The sequence below is a fragment of the Palaemon carinicauda genome, chromosome 37 (genome assembly GCF_036898095.1).
Source record: "Palaemon carinicauda isolate YSFRI2023 chromosome 37, ASM3689809v2, whole genome shotgun sequence".
Classification (NCBI taxonomy): Eukaryota; Metazoa; Arthropoda; class Malacostraca; order Decapoda; family Palaemonidae; genus Palaemon; species Palaemon carinicauda.
The window spans coordinates 47,647,019-47,657,251 of NC_090761.1; the positions used below are offsets into that span (position 1 = coordinate 47,647,019).

Genomic DNA, 10,233 nt, shown 5'->3' on the forward strand with positions numbered 1-10,233 from the left:
TGGCTGCATCGGCAGAGTTTATTTTCTTATTCAATTTTTCTATTTTCCGGATAATTTATACCCAGGATCAGGATTACAAGTGAAAGGGCTGGAATTTTCATTGGTTTTCATTGGTTGATCGGAGCTGATATGGTATGGTGCCTGGTGTACGATGATCTCGGCCGGGAATACCAGTCTGTGACGTCATCGGGGGACCTGAGTTTTGATTGGCTGAGGCGCGCTCTGAGCCGAGATCATCGTACACCAGGCACCATACCATATCAGCTCCGATCAACCAATGAAAACCAATGAAAATTCCAGCCCTTTCACTTGTAATCCTGATCCTGGGTATAAATACCACCCGACTGCAGCATCCACCTCACTCTCTACCTGAAGAAGAGGAAGGACTTATCCTCGAAACGCGTCGTAGTTTTTACTATTTTGTACCAAAAGTTTTACTTGTATTTTGTGAGAATATACTTGAAAAGTCTTCCCGATTTTGTCATTCACCCGACTGATGAATTTTTCAAGTTTGCTGGCTGATTGCAGCGCTCTAGAGAAGAGAATTATCCGGAAAATAGAAAAATTGGATAAGAAAATAAACTCTGCCGATGCAGCCATTACTTTTAACTCAACCTGCCTAAAAGAGGGTCTCCTACCACAATAATAATAATAATAATAATAATAATAATAATAATAATAATAATAATAATAATAATAATGATAATGATAATAATAATAATAATAATAATGATAATAATAATAATTATATTTGGCCCTAGCGTTGTGGGGGGGGGAGGGGGATTGGGCGCTTATATTATGTATATATGGTCAGTCTCTAGGGCATTGACCTGCTTGATGGGGCAACGTCTGGAACTGACTTTTCTCTCTTGTTTTTCATCCAGTTAGTTGAGTTAGATTATGGGATTTGGGGCCGGGGAGACCAATTAGTTTGGTGAGTATTTTTTATTTTCCCTTTTTGTTCGTTCCTTTTTTCTTTTGTTCTCGTCTATTTCGAAATATTGCAATATCCTCTTGCAAATTACTGCTTAATTTGCATGTTTGAAGGAGATGGCGAATGTGTGCAAAAAAAAAAATTGTTTTGGAAAGAGATGATGAATATGCTCCATCAAACTTATTTTAAGTTTGTTTTATGCAATAAAATTTGAGAAAAATTATGAACGATTTTTTAGTGTGTTTAGACTGGAAATAAACCACAGGGAATTTTCTCATGAGATGGAAAATATAAGGATAAATTGAAAAAAAGGCAGCGAATTTAGCAGTTGCTGAAGGGCGCCCTTTTCCATATACTTTATCAGGGGATGTTATTTCCTTAGATTTTTTTTTCTTTTACTTTTATTCAGCATACAGTAAGGTTTCCAATTTTGTTGATAAGGGAAATTAAAACCAATATATTGGTTTCATAGAAACTGGATTACCCATTTTTTGGGTATGTATGTGTATATATATATGTATATATATGTATATATATATATATATATATATATATATATATATATATATATATATATATATATATATATGAATATATATATATATATATATATATATATATATATATATATATATATATATATATATATATATATGTATATATATATATATATATATATATATATATACATACAAATATATATATATATATATATATATATATATATATATATATATATATATATATATATATATATATATATATATATATATAGGCCTATATATATATATATATATATATATATATATATATATATATATATATATATATATATATATATATATATATATATATATATATATAGGCCTATATATATACATATATATATATATATATATATATATATATATATATATATATATATATATATATATATATATTATATATATATATATAAAGTCTACATTAAGGTAAAAGAAATCAAGGAATTCATTTAGAAAACTGAATCTCATTCCAACATCTGTAAAATGTCTCTAGATACAAACAGAAAAGACATTTAAAGGTCACTCACGATGACAGAGGAAAGAGACAGTGACATTGCCCTATCAAGCAGAACAATGCCCTAGAGAGTGACTATATATATGCATATAATCAGCGCCCAAGCCCCCTCCCCACCCAAAGCTAGGACCAAGGAGGGTCAGGCAATGGCTGCTGATGACTCAGCAGGTAGACCTGTAGGTTAGCCTCCCCAAACCCCCCATCCTTAGCTCTCAAGAATGGTGAGGTTACAGGGACCAAAGAAACTAACGAGCTTGAGCGGTACTCGAACCGCAGTCTGGCATTCAGCAGTCAGGGACGTTACCACATCGGCCATCACAACCCTTTCTCGGAACGAAGGACTTGAATTCTGAAAACTTCTGAATCTTATTCCAACATCTGTCAAATGTTTTCAGAAACTGTACAAGTTTCTCAACTTCCAATCTGAAATTATGAAATACGGACTATCACATAAACCATTCTATGCACTATAGGTTCGCTTGCGGTGAGCGATCAGATGAAAATCTCCCACCATCACCAATCTGTAGATTAATATACACTTTAGACTCATTTTATGTATGAAGTTCTACAAAAATTATAATTGAATATTTTAAAAATATATTCTATATAAAACTAAAAATTGGAAATTTAAACTATTACAAATTTAAAAAATCCCTAGATTAAGAAGAGGATAAATGTTGATTATTTACTATACACACTTACACATGTGCTTACACACTTAGACACATAAGCAGGCACATACACCACCACAGAGATTATCCATATTGCTTTCATCTTAAAGGGAGTGTATGACTAGAATCCCATTGAATGTTAAGTGTTGGCCTTTAAATGGCGATGCTTACAGCTTGAGCTATCATGAGCTGGCCTTCGTTCCTCTCCTTCTGAACAATGTGTGTTCCATCAAATCATTCTGTATGAGAGGGTTTCTCGTCATGGATATCAATATAATGTTCGTTCATTGACCCCCGATTTCTGCTGGCTTGCGTACATCTTCAGGGTGTCGTGATTCACATATTTCCTCTGGGTAAACCAACATTATATTGATGTCCACAACCAGCAACCCTCTCATACGGAATGATTTGATGGAACACACATTGTTCAGAAGGAGAGGAGCTACGGCCATCTCATAATAGATGGAGCTGTAAGCATCGCCATTTGAAGGCCAACACTTAACCATCAATGGGATTCTAATTATACACTCCCTTCTACCAGAAAGTCATGTGTGTGAATGTCATATATATATATATATATATATATATATATATATATATATATATATATATATATATATATATATATATATATATATATATATATATATATATATATATATATATATATATATGTATATATATATATATATATATGTATATATATATGTATATATATATATATATATATATATATATATATATATATATATATATATATATATATATATATATATATATATATATATATATATATATATATATATACATATATATATATATATATATATATATATATATATATATATATATATATATACATATATATATATATATATATATATATATATATATATATATATATATATATATATGAATAAATATATAAAAATTAATCAATTCATACATACCACTACCAAAGTGACATACATAAGGGTTTCGCTCTGACCAAAGAGCTCATCAGGTGGGTTTTGCCCATATCCATTATGGCAGGTTTGGTTCCCACGACCCTTTCTTCCTTCCCTCTTTTGTTTATTTCCTTTTCATCTCAATTCATAATTCATCAGTACTTCATAAATGTATTATGATAATTCATGACTTATATTTGAGTCGGAAGAATAAGGGAAGAAATTTGAAACCTACTTCAGTTTTCTGGGCATTGAACTTACGGGTTTTACCGCCGCGCCAGAGGTTGGCCTTCGTACTGAAATAGCTTTCGGCCTACTTCCCTCACTACAGCTAGCCTATTAAGATCATTCATGACTTGTATTTGAGTTGGATTACTTAGAGAAGCAATTTGAAACCTACTTCAGTTTTCTGGGCATTGAACTTACGGGTTTTTCCGCCGCGCCAGAGGTTGCCCTTCCTACTGAAATAGCTTTCAGCCAACTTCCCTCACTACAGCTAGCCTATTAAGATCAGTCATGACTTGTATTTGAGTTGGATTACTTAGAGAAGCAATTTGAAACCTACTTCAGTTTTCTGGGCATTGAACTTACGGGTTTTTCCGCCGCGCCAGAGGTTGCCCTTCCTACTGAAATAGCTTTCAGCCAACTTCCCTCACTACAGCTAGCCTATTAAGATCATTCATGACTTGTATTTGAGTTGGATTACTTAGAGAAGCAATTTGAAACCTACTTCAGTTTTCTGGGCATTGAACTTACGGGTTTTTCCGCCGCGCCAGAGGTTGCCCTTCGTACTGAAATAGCTTTCGACCAACTTCCCTCACTACAGCTAGCCTATTAAGATCATTCATGACTTGTATTTGAGTTGGATTACTTAGAGAAGCAATTTGAAACCTACTTCAGTTTTCTGGGCATTGAACTTACGGGTTTTTCCGCCGCGCCAGAGGTTGCCCTTCCTACTGAAATAGCTTTCAGCCAACTTCCCTCACTACAGCTAGCCTATTAAGATCAGTCATGACTTGTATTTGAGTTGGATTACTTAGAGAAGCAATTTGAAACCTATTTCAGTTTTCTGGGCATTGAACTTACGGGTTTTTCCGCCGCGCCAGAGGTTGCCCTTCTTACTAAAATAGCGTTCGGCCAACTTCCCTCACTACAGCTAGCCTATTAAGATCAGTCATGACTTGTATTTGAGTTGGATTACTTAGAGAAGCAATTTGAAACCTACTTCAGTTTTCTGGGCATTGAACTTACGGGTTTTTCCGCCGCGCCAGAGGTTGCCCTTCCTACTGAAATAGCTTTCGGCCAACTTCCCTCACTACAGCTAGCCTATTAAGATCAGTCATGACTTGTATTTGAGTTGGATTACTTAGAGAAGCAATTTGAAACCTACTTCAGTTTTCTGGGCATTGAACTTACGGGTTTTTCCGCCGCGCCAGAGGTTGCCCTTCCTACTGAAATAGCTTTCGGCCAACTTCCCTCACTACAGCTAGCCTATTAAGATCAGTCATGACTTGTATTTGAGTTGGATTACTTAGAGAAGCAATTTGAAACCTACTTCAGTTTTCTGGGCATTGAACTTACGGGTTTTTCCGCCGCGCCAGAGGTTGCCCTTCTTACTAAAATAGCTTTCGGCCAACTTCCCTCACTACAGCTAGCCTATTAAGATCAGTCATGACTTGTATTTGAGTTGGATTACCTAGAGAAGCAATTTGAAACCTACTTCAGTTTTCTGGGCATTGAACTTACGGGTTTTTCCGCCGCGCCAGAGGTTGCCCTTCGTACTGAAATAGCTTTCGGCCAACTTCCCTCACTACAGCTAGCCTATTAAGATCATTCATGACTTGTATTTGAGTTGGATTACTTAGAGAAGCAATTTGAAACCTACTTCAGTTTTTTGGGCATTGAACTTACGGGTTTTTCCGCCGCGCCAGAGGTTGCCCTTCCTACTGAAATAGCTTTCGGCCAACTTCCCTCACTACAGCTAGCCTATTAAGATCAGTCATGACTTGTATTTGAGTTGGATTACTTAGAGAAGCAATTTGAAACCTACTTCAGTTTTCTGGGCATTGAACTTACGGTTTTTTCCGCCGCGCCAGAGGTTGCCCTTCTTACTAAAATAGCTTTCGGCCAACTTCCCTCACTACAGCTAGCCTATTAAGATCAGTCATGACTTGTATTTGAGTTGGATTACTTAGAGAAGCAATTTGAAACCTACTTCAGTTTTCTGGGCATTGAACTTACGGGTTTTTCTGCCGCGCCAGAGGTTGCCCTTCATACTGAAATAGCTTTCGGCCAACTTCCCTCACTACAGCTAGCCTATTAAGATCAGTCATGACTTGTATTTGAGTTGGATTACTTAGAGAAGCAATTTGAAACCTACTTCAGTTTTCTGGGCATTGAACTTACGGGTTTTTCCGCCGCGCCAGAGGTTGCCCTTCCTACTGAAATAGCTTTCGACCAACTTCCCTCACTACAGCTAGCCTATTAAGATCAGTTATGACTTGTATTTGAGTTGGGTTACTTAGAGAAGCAATTTGAAACCTACTTCAGTTTTCTGGGCATTGAACTTACGGGTTTTTCCTCCGCGCCAGAGGTTGCCCTTCCTACTGAAATAGCTTTCAGCCAACTTCCCTCACTACAGCTAGCCTATTAAGATCAGTCATGACTTGTATTTGAGTTGGATTACTTAGAGAAGCAATTTGAAACCTACTTCAGTTTTCTGGGCATTGAACTTACGGGTTTTTCTGCCGCGCCAGAGGTTGCCCTTCCTACTGAAATAGCTTTCAGCCAACTTCCCTCACTACAGCTAGCCTATTAAGATCATTCATGACTTGTATTTGAGTTGGATTACTTAGAGAAGCAATTTGAAACCTACTTCAGTTTTTTGGGCATTGAACTTACGGTTTTTTCCGCCGCGCCAGAGGTTGCCCTTCCTACTGAAATAGCTTTCGACCAACTTCCCTCACTACAGCTAGCCTATTAAGATCAGTCATGACTTGTATTTGAGTTGGATTACTTAGAGAAGCAATTTGAAACCTACTTCAGTTTTCTGGGCATTGAACTTACGGGTTTTTCCGCCGCGCCAGAGGTTGCCCTTCTTACTAAAATAGCTTTCGGCCAACTTCCCTCACTACAGCTAGCCTATTAAGATCAGTCATGACTTGTATTTGAGTTGGATTACTTAGAGAAGCAATTTGAAACCTACTTCAGTTTTCTGGGCATTGAACTTACGAGTTTTTCTGCCGCGCCAGAGGTTGCCCTTCATACTGAAATAGCTTTCGGCCAACTTCCCTCACTACAGCTAGCCTATTAAGATCAGTCATGACTTGTATTTGAGTTGGATTACTTAGAGAAGCAATTTGAAACCTACTTCAGTTTTCTGGGCATTGAACTTACGGGTTTTTCCGCCGCGCCAGAGGTTGCCCTTCCTACTGAAATAGCTTTCGACCAACTTCCCTCACTACAGCTAGCCTATTAAGATCAGTTATGACTTGTATTTGAGTTGGATTACTTAGAGAAGCAATTTGAAACCTACTTCAGTTTTCTGGGCATTGAACTTACGGGTTTTTCCGCCGCGCCAGAGGTTGCCCTTCCTACTGAAATAGCTTTCAGCCAACTTCCCTCACTACAGCTAGCCTATTAAGATCAGTCATGACTTGTATTTGAGTTAGATTACTTAGAGAAGCAATTTGAAACCTACTTCAGTTCTCTGGGCATTGAACTTACGGGTTTTTCCGCCGCGCCAGAGGTTGCCCTTCCTACTGAAATAGCTTTTGGCCAACTTCCCTCACTATAGCTAGCCTATTAAGATCAGTCATGACTTGTATTTGAGTTGGATTACTGAGAGAAGCAATTTGAAACCTACTTCAGTTTTCTGGGCATTGAACTTAGGGGTTTTTCCGCCGCGCCAGAGGTTGCCCTTCTTACTGAAATAGCTTTCGGCCAACTTCCCTCACTACAGCTAGCCTATTACTAGTCAGTCGTGACTGATGATATTTGAAATTCAGTGGTGAAGCCAAGGGTCATTGTTTTGCCAGGCGGTGAAGCCAAGCATCATATTTAGGCCTGGCGGTGAAGCCAAGCGTCATTATTTTGCCGGGCGGTAAAGCCAAGCGGGCCAGGCGGTGAAGCCAAGCGCCATTGTAAGCCGGGCGGTGAAGCCAAGCGGGCCAGGCAGTGAAGCCAAGCGCCATTGTAAGCCAGGCGGTGAAGCCTAGTGCCATTTTTGGACCGGGCGATGAAGCCAAGCGCCATTATTGTGCCGGGCGGTAAAGCCAAGCGGGCCAGTCGGTGAAACCAAGCGCCATTATTGTGCCGGGCGGTGAAGCCAAGCGCCATTGTAAGCCGAGCTGTGAAGCCAAGCGCCATTGTTGAATGGTGCGATGAAGCCAAGCACCATTGTAAGCCGGGCGGTGAAGCCAAGCGCCATTGTAAGCCGGGCGGTGAAGCCAAGTACCATTGTAAGCCGGGCGGTGAAGCCGAGCAGGCCAGGCGGTGAAGCCAAGCAGGCCAGGCGGTGAAGCCAAGCAGGCCAGGCGGTGAAGCCAAGCAGGCCAGGCGGTGAAGCCAAGCAGGCCAGGCGGTGAAGCCAAGCAGGCCAGGCGGTGAAGCCAAGCGCCATTGTAAGCCAGGCGGTGAAGCCAAGCGCCATTGTAAGCCAGGCGGTGAAGCCAAGCGCCATTGTTGGGCCGGGCGATGAAGCCAAGCGCCATTGTAAGCCGGGCGATGAAGTCAAGCGCCATTGTAAGCCGGGCGGTGAAGCCAAGCGCCATTGTTGGGCCGGGCGATGAAGCCAAGCGCCATTGTTGGGCCGGGCGGTGAAGCCAAGCGCCATTGTAAGCCGGGCGGTGAAGCCAAGCGCCATTGTAAGCCGGGCGGTGAAGCCAAGCGCCATTGTAAGCCGGGCGGTGAAGCCAAGCGGGCCAGGCGATGAAGCCAATCGCCATTGTAAGCCAGGCGGTGAAGCCAAGCACCATTGTTGGTCTGGGCGATGAAGCCAAGCGCCATTGTAAGCCGGGCGGTGAAGCCAAGCGCCATTCTAAGCCGGGCGGTGAAGCCAAGCGCCATTGTAAGCCGGGCGGTGAAGCCAAGCGCCATTGTAAGCCGGGCGGTGAAGCCAAGCGCCATTGTAAGCCGGGCGGTGAAGCCAAGCGGGCCAGGCGGTAAAGCCAAGCGCCATTGTAAGCCGGGCGGTAAAGCCAAGCGGGCCAGGCGGTGAAGCCAAGTGCCATTGTAAGCCGGGCGGTGAAGCCAAGCGCCATTGTTGGGCCGGGCGATGAAGCCAAACGCCATTGTAAGCCGGGCGGTGAAGCCAAGCGCCATTGTAAGCCAGGCGGTGAAGCCAAGCGCCATTGTAAGCCAGGCGGTGAAGCCAAGCGGGCCAGGCGGTGAAGCCAAGCAGGCCAGGCGGTGAAGCCAAGCAGGCCAGGCGGTGAAGCCAAGCGCCATTGTAAGCCAGGCGGTGAAGCCAAGCGGGCCAGGCGGTGAAGCCAAGCAGGCCAGGCGGTGAAGCCAAGCAGGCCAGGCGGTGAAGCCAAGCGCCATTGTAAGCCGGGCGGTGAAGCCAAGCGCCATTGTAAGCCAGGCGGTGAAGCCAAGCGGGCCAGGCGTTGAAGCCAAGCGCCATTGTAAGCCGGGCGGTGAAGCCAAGCGGGCCAGGCGGTGAAGCCAAGCGCCATTGTAAGCCGGGCGGTGAAGCCAAGCGGGCCAGGCGGTGAAGCCAAGAGCCATTGTAAGCCGGGCGGTAAAGCCAAGCGGGCCAGGCGGTGAAGCCAAGCGCCATTGTAAGCCGGGCGGTAAAGCCAAGCTGGCCAGGCGTTGAAGCCAAGCGCCATTGTAAGCCGGGCGGTAAAGCCAAGCGGGCCAGGCAGTGAAGCCTAGTGCCATTGTAAGCCGGGTGGTGAAGCCAAGCGACATTGTAAGCCGGGCGGTGAAGCCAAGCGCTATTGTAAGCCGGGCGTTGAAGCCAAGCACCATTGTAAGCCGGGCGGTGAAGCCAAGCAGGCCAGGCGGTGAAGCCAAGCGCCATTGTAAGCCAGGCGGTGAAGCCAAGCGCCATTGTAAGCCAGGCGGTGAAGCCAAGCGCTATTGTTGGGCCGGGCAATGAAGCCAAGCGCCATTGTAAGCCGGGCGATGAAGCCAAGCGCCATTGTAAGCCAGGCGGTGAAGCCAAGCGCCATTGTTGGGCCAGGCGATGAAGCCAAGCGCCATTGTTGGGCCGGGCGGTGAAGCCAAGCGCCATTGTAAGCCGGGCGGTGAAGCCAAGCGCCATTGTAAGCCGGGCGGTGAAGCCAAGCGCCATTTTAAGCCAGGCGGTGAAGCCAAGCGGGCCAGGCGGTGAAGCCAAGCGCCATTGTAAGCCAGGCGGTGAAGCCAAGCACCATTGTTGGTCCGGGCGATGAAGCCAAGCGCCATTGTAAGCCGGGCGGTGAAGCCAAGCGCCATTGTAAGCCAGGTGGTGAAGCCAAGCGGGCCAGGCGGTGAAGCCAAGCGCCATTGTAAGCCGGGAGGTGAAGCCAAGTGCCATTGTAAGCCAGGAGGTGAAGCCAAGCTGGCCAGGCGGTGAAGCCAAGCGCCATTGTAAGCCGGGCGGTGAAGCCAAGCGGGCCAGGCGGTGAAGCCA

The 10,233-nt window shown here is 43.3% G+C and overlaps 1 protein-coding gene across 1 annotated transcript in view; it reads left to right on the forward strand.

Moving 5' to 3' along the window:
- LOC137629641 (uncharacterized) overlaps nt 1-10,233 on the forward strand; it is a 72,221-nt gene that overhangs the window by 7,304 nt on the left and 54,684 nt on the right. The gene's annotated exons all lie outside the window — the stretch shown is intronic.